This window comes from Alosa pseudoharengus, unplaced genomic scaffold (genome assembly GCF_046254945.1).
Source record: "Alosa pseudoharengus isolate Yale_2024_CS ecotype anadromous, Long Island Sound unplaced genomic scaffold, YU_APseudo_1.1 YU_APseudo_1.1_scf_17, whole genome shotgun sequence".
NCBI classification, from domain to species: domain Eukaryota; kingdom Metazoa; phylum Chordata; class Actinopteri; order Clupeiformes; family Clupeidae; genus Alosa; species Alosa pseudoharengus.
Window position 1 is genome coordinate 11,413,596 of NW_027468640.1, and position 15,810 is coordinate 11,429,405.

General features: G+C 45.1%; 1 pseudogene; it reads left to right on the plus strand.

Annotated features, from left to right (window-relative positions):
- Positions 1–10,849: 10,849 nt before the first annotated feature.
- LOC143127878 (up-regulator of cell proliferation-like) lies at positions 10,850–15,586 on the plus strand (annotated as a pseudogene).
- The last annotated feature ends 224 nt before the right edge of the window (positions 15,587–15,810 follow it).

The window sequence follows — 15,810 nt, forward strand, 5'->3', positions numbered from 1 at the left end:
GCTCATGAATGCCGTTTCCAGCTAGAGCCGCGCTAGAATTTTACTGGGGCACTGGAGACTTTTACTAAGGCACGTGCCCCAGTGAATAAGGTCTAGTGACGCCCCTGGTATACAGATGGAGCGCTGGAGATGATTCCAGAAAATCATTATGAAAGAAAGAAATGCCATTCCAATTATCCAAGAGCAAAGACCAAAATTTTAGCTCTGATCTACATCCTGCGTCTAAAGAAACAACGTCATTGAGATCTTTAACCGATTTGGATAGGTCAAGAAGCCTGGATATGAATGACCTGCCTTGAGGAATAACTCTCATCGCGAAATTAAGATGGCCTAGAAGAGAGAGCAGTTCCCTTTTGGAGAATGACTTTGAATCTTGAGCTGCATGCATAACCTGTCTTATGCGGGATAATTTCTCGAGGGGAAGCGAGGCTTGCATTAGGTCGGAATTCAGGGTGATGCCCAGAAACTCTAGAACCTTAAAGGAGAAGTTCGGTGTGAAATTGACCTTAGCTGTACTGAAAGATGTTGCCGAGTACTCACATGTGTCCAATAGGCACCTTCGCTCACCCCCTAGCATTCCAAATTACGCCGTTTTTAGCCGAGTAGCTGTGGGGGCATAGCGTAGCCTATGCAACTAAATCGCTATTTTTACACCATTAAAAAGGTTCCAAGTAACTCCACACTGCATTGGTAGACTTCTGAGGGTCTTGGAACCCTTTTAATTGTGTAAAAATAGTGATTTAGCTGCATAGGCTACGCTATGCCCCCCACAGCTACTTGGCTAAAAACGGCGTAATTCGGAATGCTAGGGGGTGAGCGAAGGTGCCTATTGGACACATGTAAGTACTCGGCAACATCTTTCAGTACAGCTAAGGTCAATTTCACACCGAACTTCTCCTTTAACGGGACCTAGGGTCTTCTCCTCTGAGAGAGGAACACCCAAATCCGAAAAAGTTCGCTTGAGTGCCGAGATGGAAAAATCTGACATGGCTGATGGGAAGTCTACCAGAAGAAAATCATCTAAAAGATGAAGTACGAACTGTAATTTTTCATTATTGAGGAGAATCCAGCACAAGGCTTCGGATAAGGTATCGAAAATTTTTGGACTACTACGACAGCCAAAAGTGAGTCTAACCGAGAAATAGGTTTTGCCTCTCCATTTAACGCCAAACAGATGCCACTGAGAAGGATGCAATGGCATCACTTTAAAAGCGTCTGAAATATCCGCCTTAGCAAGCCAAGCTCCTCGTCCTGCCTTTTTGATGAACTTAATAGCATCGTCGACGGTGCTATAGAATAGGGAGAAAGGGGCTAAAGGAATGAGGCTATTGATGCTATCAGCTGAATTGTTATGGGGAGCCGAAAGGTCAATGATCAATCGTTTTTTTCCTGAATATTTCCGAGTGGCGATCCCTATGGGGTTTATCCTACAAACTGGGAAAGGAGATTCCTCGTACGGTCCGATCATAAAACCTTTTTTGACTTCCTTCTCCAACAAGGCATCCACTATCTCAGGCTCCTTTGACGCAGACAACAGGTTTTTAGAGCTGAATGACACGGCAGGGAAATGCAACAGACCAGCAAAGAACCTTGAACAAGACCAGTCAATAAATAATCCACGAAACAGCGGTTAGGATGCTTTTTCAATGCCCGACTCAGCTTAGGGACGTTGACAGGCGTTGATGGTTTTATTTCTTTCGCTCTTTCATGAAGCGAGTTCTCCTCGGACACACCGACTTGGGGTGGGCATCCCCGCAGTAGCTACAGACGTGAAGATATTTACAGTTATACATCCTGCAAACATTCTCATTAAAATTGAAACAGAGAGGAGTGCTATTCACCTGGGAGCCAGGATTGCGGCTCGGGCCAGGATGGGAAGGGCGAGAGGCAGTTTTTGGACACAGAGAAGAGGAGTGCGCAAGAGAGCCACAGATAGTTACAAGATGGCGGCGCGTACACACGCAGCGACCTCTCTCTGTCCCAACCGTACGGTGTTTTGTTCGTTTAAAAAGTGTTTGTCCGAAAGTTTTACGTGTTCGTCTCGTCTTACTACGTCGTACTACAAGTACAGCAGACAGTTTTTAATTGACATCTGCAAAAGCAAGTTTTGCAGCGTTCTGGACTTTGCAACAGAGACGCTAAAGGAACTCGGACTACTCCGGCCTGCAACAACACCGGACTCGCCTGCTACTCCTCCCCCGGAAAGAAAGCGTCGGAAGCGGTGTGCGAGGAAGCAGAAGAGGGGCAAGCGCGGAGGCGTCCGGGCCAGGCTAGCGGCCAGCCCAACTCACCCAGCCATACCATCCATTCTCCTGGCAAATGTACGATCACTGGACAACAAAATGGATCACATACGACTGCTGAGATCGATCAACGAACCGGACAGTAAGTAACTGCTGTGTGCTTGTCTTCACTGAGACTTGGTTAAATGACAACATTCCGGACTCTGCTGTACAACTGGAGCAGCTAGCATGCTATCGAGCAGACCGGGCCATTGTAAAGGGAGGTAAATCACGAGGAGGAGGAATCTGTGTTTACATCCGTGACGAATGGTGCCGGGACACTGTAGTAGTATGCAAACACTGCTCACCACTGGCAGAGTTTATGATCATAAAGTGCCGTCCTTTTTACCTGCCAAGGGAAATTACTGCGATTCTGCTAGTCGCAGTATACATCCCGCCTACCAACAACAACAACGATAAGAACGCGGCTCTTAGTGAACTGTACCAGGCTGTCAGTGAACAACAGACGGCACACCCAGACGGTTTCACCATCTTCACTGGAGATTTTAACCATGCTAACCTTAAAACTGTACTTCCAAAGCTACACCAGCATGTTGATTTTCCAACAAGAGGAGATAACATCCTGGACCTGGTCTACACTACACACAAAGGAGCATACAAAGCCACCCCCCTCCCCCACATTGGACTTTCAGACCATATCACTGTTATGCTAATGCCCGCATACAGACAAAGGGTAAAAGTGAACAAACCGGTTCGTAAGCAGGTAAAAGTGTGGCCTGAGGGAGCCTCCGATGCTCTTCAAGACTGCTTTGACACAACAGACTGGGAAATGTTTAAGCAGGCAGCCACTTACAACAACCAGACAGACATAGAGGAGTATACAGACACTGTAACCTCTTACATCACCAAGTGCATCGATGATGTGACCCACACAAAAGACATCATCACTCGGGCTAACTGGAAGCCATGGCTGACAGGGGATGTCCTCAGGCTGCTGAGGGCCAGAGACAAAGCCTACAGAGCTGGGGATGAAGCTGGCATGAGAACAGCGAGAGCCAACCTGTCCCGTGGCATCAAGGAAGCAAAAAAGGAATACACTCACAAGATAACCACCCACTTCAAAGACAGCAGGAACGCACAAAGCCTATGGCAGGGCATTCAGGCCCTCACGGACTACAAGCCCGCGCCACAGAGCTGCGAGAGCAACATCCCTCTGCTCAACAACCTGAACCGCTTCTTTGCTCGCTTTGAAGCACAAAACAGCACCTGCCCACAGAAGACCCATCCCCCTCTACATGAGCAGCCCCTGTGCCTCTCTGCCGACAGCGTGAAGAGGACACTTGCTGCTATCAACACCCGTAAGGCAACAGGTCCAGACAACATCCCTGGTCGTGCGCTGAAGGACTGCGCAGGGGAGCTTAAGGATGTCTTCACAGACATCTTTAACTCTTCCCTGAAGCAAGCCATCGTCCCATCTTGTTTCAAAGCTGCCACCATCATACCTGTGCCGAAGAAAACTGCTCCATCCTGCTTCAATGACTACCGCCCTGTGGCACTGACACCCATCATCATGAAGTGCTTTGAGCGGCTTGTCATGTCACATATCAAATCCATTCTCCCCCCCACCCTGGACCCCTTCCAGTTTGCATACCGAGCCAAACGGTCTACAGAGGATGCAATCTGCTCTGCCCTCCACCCAGCCCTCACCCACCTGGAAAAAAGAGACTCATATGTGAGATTGCTGTTTATAGACTTCAGTTCTGCATTCAACACCATAATACCACAACAACTCATCTGCAAACTTGACAAACTAGGACTCAGTACCTACCTCTGCAACTGGCTACTGGACTTCCTCTGTCAGAGGCCTCAAGTAGTACGTGTTGGCAACAATACCTCAAGCAGCATCACACTGAGCACAGGGGCCCCCCAAGGCTGCGTGCTCAGTCCGCTGCTCTTCACCCTGCTGACGCATGACTGCACTGCAACCTACAGCAACAATCACATAGTGAAATTTGCTGACGACACAACTCTGGTGGGTCTCATCACCAAGGGCGACGAGACTCAATACAGGTTGGAGGTCGACCATCTGACCACGTGGTGCAGGGACAACAACCTCCTGCTGAACGTCAGCAAGACCAAAGAGATTGTTGTTGACTTCCGAAGAGGTCACACCCAACACCTGCCACTGACCATCGACGGTGCTGTGGTGGAGAGAGCGAGCAGCACCAAATTCCTGGGGGTGCACATCAGTGAAGACCTCTCCTGGACCACCAACACAGCATCACTGGCGAAGAGAGCTCAGCGCCGCCTGTACTTCCTGCGGAAACTCAGGCGAGCAAGTGCTCCACCAGCCATCATGACCACATTCTACCGAGGCACCATTGAGAGCATCCTCTCCAGCTGTATCGCTGTGTGGGGCGGAAGCTGCACTGAATACAACAGGAAAGCCCTGCAGCGCATAGTGAACACAGCTGGAAGGATTATTGGTGCTTCACTCCCCTCCCTGAAGGACATTTACACCACCCACCTCACCCGCAAGGCGACCAAAATTGTGAGTGATGCAAGTCACCCCGCTCACAATCTGTTTGATCTACTGCCCTCTGGGAAGAGGTACAGAAGCCTGCGCTCCCGCACTACCAGACTCACCAACAGCTTCAAACACCAAGCTGTTAGGATGCTGAACTCTCTCCCTCCTCTCCCCCCTCCACCCTCAGCTACATAACATCATGGACATTGGACCCACAATGGCCGCCTGCACCACTCCACTTGCACACTTGTACACTTTGCAACTTGTTGTTGTTGTCCTGAAAACACAACACTTCTGCTGCTCTTACATAACTTGCACCACTATGCCACTTTATTTCTTACTTAGGTCAAACAGAACTACCTCAGCCTCTTATTGGCCTGACTTTGCACTAGTATTTTATTTTATTGACTGTCTATGCACAATTTCAACCATTTTTTGCTGCTCTTATTTTTTCATTATATGTGCCCACTTATTTACTTACTTTTTGTTTACTTGAATGTTATGTTTGTCTGTGGACTTAAAATTGGTAAAATATGTCTTGTCTCCACCGTGGGATAGTGAGAAACGTAATTTCGATCTCTTTGTATGTCTGGAACATGTAAAGAAATTGACAATAAAGCTGACTTTGACTTTGACTTTGACTTTGATAGAGCAAGACAGGACTTGGTGGCCTGTGAAGTGCCTACTTATCAGCGCGAGGTCGACCGCGGACCAGTCCAGTCTTTGATTGAAGCGCTGGATGAACATTGCGGCCTTTGCGGAGAATGATTTGTGGTACTCATAAAACAATGTTCCCCCATAGGAGAGAGCTAGGTCGGAAATAATAGCAAGATAATTATCAAGTTCGGCTCTACGAGCCGGATAGACTTCGCAAATTACGTCCCTGTATACCCCAAAGGCTACGCAGAACTCGGGAAAGGTCAGTCTTAATCAGTCTAGGGTCCCCATCCTTTAACGCGACTGATATGTCCCCACAGTCTACGACACGCCGCTCGCACAATTCAGAGCCCAGCAGAATTTTCACGAGATTAATATCGTTACCTGCTAATATTTGGCTCCTCAAGTGATGAGGGATGGCAGAAGACGGTGGGAAGAAGGGCGAGCCAGTGGTTAGGGGTACAGCGGTGGCCAGGGACCTTCTGGGAATTAACTCTGGAGTGACGTCATCACGCTGATGCTGGTGCTGGAGGTGACGCAGTTCAGGTGCGGTGGAGACTCCTGATGCGGAAATGACGGTCGGTGAAGACGAAGGTCTGATGGAGTCGCTTTCCAGCGTGGAAATCCTGGCCGTCATGTCAAGGAGTGAAGCTTGGATATTAGATAGCGCTGCTATCACTGGGTCATTGGCTGGAGGTGCGCTTGGACCCGGACGAACTTGGCCACCGGCCCGTTTGTGTGCAGTACCGGCTGGCTCGATATGTTTCCTTTTTTGGGTTTGCTTTCTTCCGGATGTTTGGGGAGGAGGAAGCCCAAGCAGGATGTCGGCAGCCGGTGGGATGTCCTGGGAGTCGCAGAGGAGGACAAATAGATCCTCATGAGAGGCGCCGATCGGAGGCTGGATGTTGGCCTGAAACAAGGTCTCCAGGATCCTGGACACCGGCCAGTCGCCGAGGCTAATGGCACTCGGGGTTCTATTCGCCAACCGGGAGCTTCGACGGACGGTGTTGTTGTCATCCTCGCCCTGGCCTGGTTGAATCTGTGATGGCTGGGTGTCGTTGATGACTTCGAGTAAGGTTAGATCCTCGTCGACAGTGGTGAAAGTCATGGCCGTCAGAAAGGTGAGTAAGACCACACAGTTTCTAGATAATGACAGTAGCATGAGCTTGGTATGCATTAACGAGTTGTGTTGCATAAATGCGAGCAGCAAGCAGTTAGGAATAACTAAAGCAGCTTTAAATAAGGCGCCCTGTTTGGATGTAGCCATTTAGAAGCGAGGGGAGTGCGAAGGGAGTTGACAGCTGATCAGCTGACGCCCATAGCGGTTAGCAACGCCTTGACTACTTGGCCTGCCAGAACTGACGCTGACGCTCAATTTGCGCTTATAACGAGGTGAAGCGCGTTCCCGAACAACTTCTTTTCCTCTGAGGGAATGTCCAATCTTCATCAACGACATACCGTTGTACCTTACGTTGTCTCCGTCTGTAACGTGGAATCTAATAGGCTAATTCTAGCTGGTGCCGGAAACGAACACCCATGAAACGCCATTTTCGTAAAGATGGCTGCGGTCAATTTCATGCTTTTTTGGCTGAAGTAGCTAGCCTAGCATGGGCCATTGAAATGAATGGGGGCGGGACTTAGTCACTCTCTCCAGTTATATATAATACCTCCATGGTTGTAGCAGGCAGCTCACTGTGCCGGGATTAGTGTGTGCTTCACCTCATAGTTCACCATCATAGTTCATACATTCTCTCATAGCTTTAGATATCATGTACACACACACACACACACACATCGGTACAGGTACTGTCCATTTACCTTTTATTTGTTACTACCAGTCGTTTCTTTTTTCCTGCATCGAATCACGATTAAGTGTGCATCTAATGTAACAGCGGAGTTTCTGCGGAGAGACATCCACTCTAAGTTTCACTTTCGCTGTTGTTGCTAGCTAATAGGCTACGATATGGAAAATACTGAGTAAGATCAGCTCCAGAAATGAATGGATTTCAGTGTTTCCCACAGAATTGAATTCTATTTGTGGTGGTAGGTTTGCAGAATTAACTTGAATGCAACAGTTTTTAACAAATTAGCGCAGCATGGTTATGATGCTAACCAGCTTTAAGCACAATTTAGTACAACCTGGAAAATCTGGTGGTCAATGTTGATATTATGGTGGGCCACCACAAATAAGTCAATGTATGGGAAACACTGGATTTTCCTTAGCCTGTGCTACACCTTTCCACCAAGTTGTGCGAAAATTGCGTAGCACACGGAAGCTCTTGAAAGCGCATGCCACAAACATCTAAAACTAGATAGGTACCTCTGATTAGCATTGCTGTTTATTGTTAAACTGCAATTATCTGCAGCCAGCGGAGGGCATTAAGCCTACTATGCGCCTGGACAATAGGGTTACCACATTTGATTTGAGAAAATCCGGGACACCGGAGATCATAGCTGTGGTTGCGCGGCAATTGCTAGGTAATAAGGTCAACCCTATTTCTGCTGCCAATCAACAAAAAGCATGCCTTTTATCAGGCGCGCCTGCAGGTGTACGTCCGTACGCACTGTGCGTACCATCAAGCTACTCAACAACAGAAAATTTCCCTTGTGTGTGTGTGTATTCACACCAAATTGGCCTACCATACCTTCCCAACTATGCACAGTATCCCTTTAGCTGCATGCCATTAGGCTATTTACCATTTTCTATTACGTAAAGTTAGTGAACACGTTATCAAAATTAACGTGCACGCATTTTGTTTGAGCAGGAGAGAGAATACGCACGCAGACACGCAATAGGCTACTTGTTGTTTCTTTTACTCGGCTATCTATATCTGGTTATCAGCACACAGTGTTGAGCTAATTCACTAACTCAATACTCATCATGGATATTACAAGTTTAAACAACAAAAACAGAAAGGATGGAGGCAGCAAAGCTAGGAGTTATTCCAGATGGGCAAGAACAAGGTAAGCAATTGGTGTGCTTGTCAGAACGTTAGACTGCACCATAGATGGCTCTGGACTGCACTAAAGCCAGACGTCACGTTACTCTAGAACAAAACTAAAGGTAACTTTAGCCTGTATAGGGCTGTATCAAGTTGTCCAAATGAATAGGTCATTGTAGACATTGTCGTTGTATTATTGCATGTGGATGTTGTTATGCTATGTAGGCTACTTTTTTGCTGACCAATGCACGGACCTAAAACGGACAAATATAGTTCACGAGTGAGTTTTTTTTTTTGCGGGGGGTTGCGGTGATGGGTGTGCGTACCATAGCATTAATTCCTGCAGGCGCCCCTGCCTTTTATATCTGTGTATGTAGGCTACACAGGACCTCCCACCCCGCCCCCTATCATAGTTCATACATTCTCTCATAGCTTTAGATATCATGTACACACACACACACACACACACCAGTACATCGGGATCGGAACTGTTTATGCCTGAGAAGTGAGAGTGTGCACATTTCTAGAATGAATCAATTAAGCCGAGTAAAATCAGGCATTCATTATTCACTGGTGGCATTAGGGCTGAACGATTTATTGCATTTTCGATAATATCGCGATATGATAAAAAACGCGATTTTCAAACCGCAAAGGCTGTAATATGTGACGTCACCAAAACGCACGCTTGCCGACGCGACACCGACTCTTCACACCGACCACTGAAGGAACAAAAAACGTAAACAAGAGGACCAGCTAACAGTGTCAAGAAAGGTCTGATCAGTAGAGCTACTTTGGTTAAAAAGAAATCTCTTCATTACCTTTTGCTCGAACCTGCAATGTCCCTGGTTCTAGTTCATAATTCCCCTGTGCTGCTAACTGGTTGGTAACTTCATTCATTCATTCATTCCTGCTGATGATTAAAACTCCACGACTGTTTAGGCTGCACTGCACAGCAGCCATTCACCTGTGCACTGGGGACTTTGTTTACTGGAGTACAGTGACAGTGGGGGCATTTGCGGTATCCAAGGGGGTTGGCGGTGCAAACATTTCATCTCACAGGTAATGAATGAATTGATGCATAAGTAGTACAGCTAACCACCAAAAACCCAGCTGTTAACATTACTGTAGCTTACCAGCTAAGGCTCTAGGCTACATACATGCTGCTAACTGCTGATAACTTTGCCTGTTTAAAGAGTTTTGCCTCAAAGCGATTGGCTTTGTTGTGATATGAACAAACTAGTTAATTTGCATGCATGTGTATTGTGCTGCGGTGTTGATGATGCTAACTTTTAGTTAACACCGAGCGGAACGATCATTCGGCCGCATTTATTTGCGCTCCAACAATCTACAGTAGTTTGTTCCGATTCACGTGCAAGTAGCCTACAGAGGAGAGGAGCGGGTCTGTGTGTGTGTGTGTGTGCGTGTGCAAGCATGGAGAGCGCAGGACAAGGAGAAGCTGTGTCAGTGCCACTGCATGTAGACCTAACTGTTAACTAACGAAAGAAGATCATATCTTATCATGAAATAGAAACGTATAAGAATCATTAAATGTTTACAAGGCTGGAAGTTCAACAAATATAGGTCTACTAATGTGATTAAAATAGTTAAATAAAAATATTTCATTCATCAATCTCATTCAATGACCTAATGCCATCATAACATAGGCCTGGGCTCCAGGAAAGAACAGTTTATGTTTAACTTATCTAATTTTGTGTTGGTCATACTATAAAAGAATATATTATTGTCTTTGTTGAACAAAACAGAAGATAAAGAGCTTAAAAATAATTGCATATCGCATCGCAATCGCAATATTGGTGAGAAAAATCACAATTAGATTTTTTTCCAAAATCGTTCACCCCTAGTTGGCATGTTCCCCTTTCCCTAACGTTCAAATATGGAATCAGTGATACATTTTTACAGCGCCGCCTGAGTTTATAAACTCCATCATAATGTCATTAATGCACACACATTTTCATTTCCATTGGATATTCACAATGAAAATTAGCAGCTTCCAGTCTGTTTGTTTTTATATATAGATTGGGAGTGTGGGGTCTCCCTGTTAGAAGTTTTTTTTATTTCCTTTGCTACTCTCACCTTGCAGCTACAGGGAGTTCAAGCTTCTGTAAAGCACCTTGAGATTGGTGATTTATAGGTTTTTAGGTTATTAAAACTCATTGGAGCAGAATTGGATAAAACTAAACTTAGAAATCTTTTCTTTCCCTTTATGGTCTTTTCCCGATCAATTCACAGTCTTAAATCGATTTGGAACAAAGCATTTAAAAATGGCTTGCAGTTAGATAATTAAAATATAGTTTTAATGCATTATTATTTCCTCATTTTGAAATTTGTGTAGCCCCTGCAAAATGAATGACGGCCCATCATTCATTGATGTTATTGGATCAAGTTGATGGTTTTAGCTTGTTTTCACTGTATATCACAGGTTAGTGCATGACAATGAAAAGTGAAGTGCTACAGTGCTGATGCTGCCTCTGTGCTCTATTCAAACAGAGACCAAGCTGGAGGGCCTTCTGGTTGACTTGGGGCTGGAGAACCACTACAAGGAGAAGCTTTCTCTCAGCGCAGTCTTGCAGATCAATGAGAACACCGTCACTGATGAAGCAGCCATCTCCCAGTCAGCCCTGCCATGGTGTTTCTTAAAGAGGTTAATGATGGTGAATGTGACTGCCAGAAGTGTGAAGTGCTTTTCGCAACTTGATGTGTGCTTAGATAGTGCTGACTTTGATATTTACAGTGATTTGGACAGCTTGGTGGATTGCATGGGCTCAAGCATTGTAGTAAACCCTTTAGATATTGTGACTGCTCTGTTTCTGTGTTCCGATGGCTTTCTGCAGCAGGAGATGACCTTGAAAATGTCTATGTGTCAGTTCTCAGTGCCTTTGCTTCTTCCATCTTCTGATACAAATCAGCCGATGTTCATGCTCTGGGCATTGAGAGATATTGTAAAGAAGTTTAGACCACACTCTCTGGAGGATCCTAGAGGATTTGTAGAAGAGAGGATTGTTCTCTCTGCTCTGCCAATGGTGTCATTTGTCAGGTTAGGTAAATGTGGCTTTTCCAAATCACAAATCCTGAACAAATTACTCAGCAACCCACAGCAATACCATGACACCTTCCTTCACCATGATATGGACTGTGGGGACAGTCCACGGAAGATCTCTGACAGATTGGTGGAAATTAGCTGGTACCTTCCTTGCGGGAACAAAAACATTGATATTTTTCCTGAGCCAGTGACTGTGGCCAACTTGAGAGGTGACATTCGCTCGTTTGAAACACAGTACTCCTTCTTGTGTCAGACATCTTCAGCTGTTTTTTCTCTTTTATGACAGTTTGGATACAGATCACACAATATTAACAACACAGCATCTCAAGGCACAGTTGTTCTTGGTGGGCAATGCTCAAAACAAGAACTTCAAAATGAATGACTTGAAGCTGGTTGCCTCTGAACTGCACTTGAAGAAAGCCAATATCATTCTTAAAGTCAAACAAATGAATGATGCAGACTTTGTCAAAAATCTGCGTTCAATGGTGACAAACTGGCTAAAGAGTGACCCATCTAAAATGCAACTGGAACAGATGACTGACATTGCCCATGAGCTTGGCATCCATGTGGATGAGGACAACAGGGAATGCCAGAATGCTAAGAAAAATGCTTTTGAAATCACTTCAAAAATCAAGGACACATTATAGTTCAAGGACACCCAAACTCCCCTTGCAAGGGAATATCTGGAAGGAGCTGGCAAAACTTGAGAAGGAGGAGTGCAGACTGAGACATGCTGATCAGAATATTGAGAAGTACAAGAGTGACCTTGAGACACAAAAGTTGAACCTCAGGAAAGAGCAACAGAGCTATGACATGTCAGAGTCCATGACCTGTTTCCTTGGTGCATTATCAACTTCTAGACAAGAAAGGTCTTACTTTCTGAAATGGATGAGGATGAATTTGGACAACTTGTCTCGGGAAAGTCTCACAGGTCTTAGAGACCAATACAAGGAAAAATGTCAGGATTCAGTTATAAACAAAGAAGAAATCAAAGAACTTGACAAACAGATTTCCAATAGTTCTTTGGGAATACAGCACTTTGTGCGAGAGATGGGCCAGCTCTATGAGTCCACATTAACCCTGCCCAAAAATTCGGAAGGCAGAAAACAAATGATGCATTTGCCTGAACTGTGTGCCAAGCTACTGCTAGATGGCTTTCCCTTGGAACTTGTAGATGGGGATGCCTCCAGCATACCATTGAATTGGGTGAGAGATGTGTTACTGCAACTTGATTGTCTGGTAAAGCCCAAAAACAAGATCATTGTGGTTACCGTCCTAGGGGTCCAGAGCACTGGAAAGTCCACTCTCCTTAACACCATGTTTGGGGTACAGTTTGCTGTTAGTAGTGGGAGATGTACTCGCGGGGCTTTCATGTTGCTTATAAAAGTTGGTGATGACCTCCGTTGTAGGATGGATTGTGATTACTTGATGATAATTGACACAGAGGGTTTGAAGTCTCCAGAACTGGCTCAGCTTGATGACAGCTACGAGCATGACAATGAGTTGGCCACGCTTGTGGTTGGACTCAGTGACATCACAATAATTAACATCGCCATGGAAAACTCTTCGGATATGAAAGACATTCTCCAGATTGTGGTGCATGCGTTTCTAAGGATGAAAGAGGTGGGAAAGAAACCAATTTGTCAGTTTGTGCACCAGAATGTGGCTGATGTCTCTGCACATGACAAAAACTTGAGGGACAGGAAGCTCCTTCTGGAACAACTAAATGAAATGACACAAGCTGCAGCCAAAATGGAGGGCAAGGTGGAGAACCAGAAGTTCACAGACGTGATGGAGTATGACCCAGAAAGAGGAAACTGGTACATTCCTGGACTATGGCACGGAAATCCTCCCATGGCTCCTGTCAATGCAGGCTATAGTGAGGCTGTCTATGATTTCAAGAAGACCATGATCCAAGTGTTTGGAAACTGTAAGACATCTGGAAACAGCATCAAGGATTTCCTTGAGTGGACAAAGAGCCTGTGGAACGCCGTGAAGTACGAAAATTTCATATTCAGCTTCAGGAACAGCTTGGTGGCAGACGCCTACATGCGGCTATGCACGGAGTACAATAAATGGGAGTGGGATTTCAAGAAGCACATGTACTCATGGCTCACCAGCGCTGAAACCAAAATCTCGAACTTTGAGGTGACCAAGACTGCTTTGGACAATGACATCAATGACTTTCTATGTCAGTTGAAAACCAAGGCTGTCCTAGAACTTGACCAGAGGGAAAAAGTTGTTATCAACAGTCTGACAGAGTACTTCAAGCAGACAGAGGGGCATGTCTATCTTGTGGAGCGATACCGTGAGGTTTTTACCAGAAGTGTAGAATGTCTCCGAAGAGACTTGGAGAAATCCGTGCTGAGCAAACTTCAGATGGCTGTTTCCATTAGTAAGGGAATGAACAAATTGGAAAGTATTAAAAAAAACCACACTGATGTCATGGAAAGTAAAGTACTGCAGCTTCTTGACAAATGTAAAACCAGCAGTTCAAAGAAAACTGATGCAGAGCTCTTGGAAATCTTCGAGAAGATGTGGGAAGAAACTGTGTCTGAGATGGCATTCCATGGATTGGAGCCAACGAACATTGTAAGTAATGTATACCATCACCTGAGGTCAAATTTGAAACAGAGAGGAGGTACAGTGAACAAAATGATTAACAATGTCAATCTGTTAGAGTGGGGTAAACAGCCCTTCATTGTTACTCCTGACAATTTCATCCGGAGGATTGTGCACAGTGTTAAAAGCTTTTTCTCTGATGACTACAAAATGATGGCCCAGGATGTAGCTGACAATCTCATTCAGAATTGCTTGTCATTTGTTGAAGAGAAATGTTGTGGAACATCTGACTATAATGAAACCTACATTCAAGAGATCCTGCACAAGATTGACAACACGCTATCCTCCAATCGTAAGCTTCACTCTACAGAAATATTTGAAGTTTCACTTAAACTCCATATCTGTGGAATTGCTGCCAGACGTTTTCAGGACATGCACAATCACTTCATACATGATAATGATCCACATAGGTGCCTCCAGCATTTCAAAGAAAAGTACTTTGCAGATTTCAAAGACCTGTACAATGAGCGAGACCAGTGCAAGAGGAAAGCAGAACAATTTGCAATGTTGTGCCTCCAACCTGCTGTGGAGTCTTGGGTTGCAGCCTCTCTAGGTCCAGACATAGTTGATGAAATGTTGGTTGGAAAAAATGCACTACAGTTCAGCACTAGAACATCTTTCCAGTATTCAATCCTGAAAGAGCTTCTCTTGGAATGCAACTTTGATAAGTATGTGAAATACATCCGTTCATACGAGGACTTTGTGAAGGATTGGATATCTGACCAGATCAGGGAGCACTTGGGAAATGGAAATAAGATGTCACAACTGGAGGACAAGTACCTCAAGACGATCTCAAAAGAAATCCTCAAGGCTATTCAGACCGCCCAGGGGAAGACCCCTTCAGAGATCACTGTTAAGAACTTGATTCAAAACATTTGCAGAGAACTTGAAGGAAAACTGGCCATTCCTAAGGATGCACTTGATGCCGTCATGGCTCTCAGCAATGCGAAGGTTGAACCATTTGCCCAATCGCTCTCAGGCTTCATTGAAGACATCGAAAAGTCACTGAAGGAGAAATTCCTAAAACTAGATGTTAAAACAAGACTCCTAACTCTCAAGATGAAACCACAAGATGAGCTGTTCAAACGAGTCTTCGGATGTGGCCAGCAGTGTCCATTCTGCAAAGCACCCTGCGAAGCTGGTGGGGAGGCTCACACAGATCACTGTGCTTCAATCCACAGGCCTAAAGGTCTGGGTATGTACCGATGGGAACAGAGTGAGAAACTACTAATTGATATTTGCTCCTCATCTGTGTTCAGTGACAATCGGTTCAGATGCTTTGAGACAAATTATCAGTGGCATCCTTATAAGAAATATCGTGAGATTTACTCTGATTGGCACATTCCAGCAGACCCCAGTATTCAAGCCTCAGATTACTGGAAATATGTCATGGTAAAATTCAACACACAGTTTGCAGTTATCTACAGGGCAAAGCCAGCTGATATTCCCACTGCTTGGCAAGCAATCACCAAAAAGCAGGCTGAGGATAGCCTGAAAGAGTCCTTTAGAGTGACCTAAATCACACCAAGCCTAGTTTCAGTGAGCAGTGATGTACACTGATTGTCTGAACTTGAATGATCCTTCAAAATAACCTGTAGGTGGATTAGTGAGTGGTGCTGATTTTCCTTTTGCTCTTTATTGTGTTCTAGTTTTTCTATTTTTTTAGTTTTACTACACACAAAAAAACTGATTGCCTTCAATGATAATGTTTTGTTTGATGTGTTTTTTCTTTTTGTGTGATTATGAAGCATGATCATA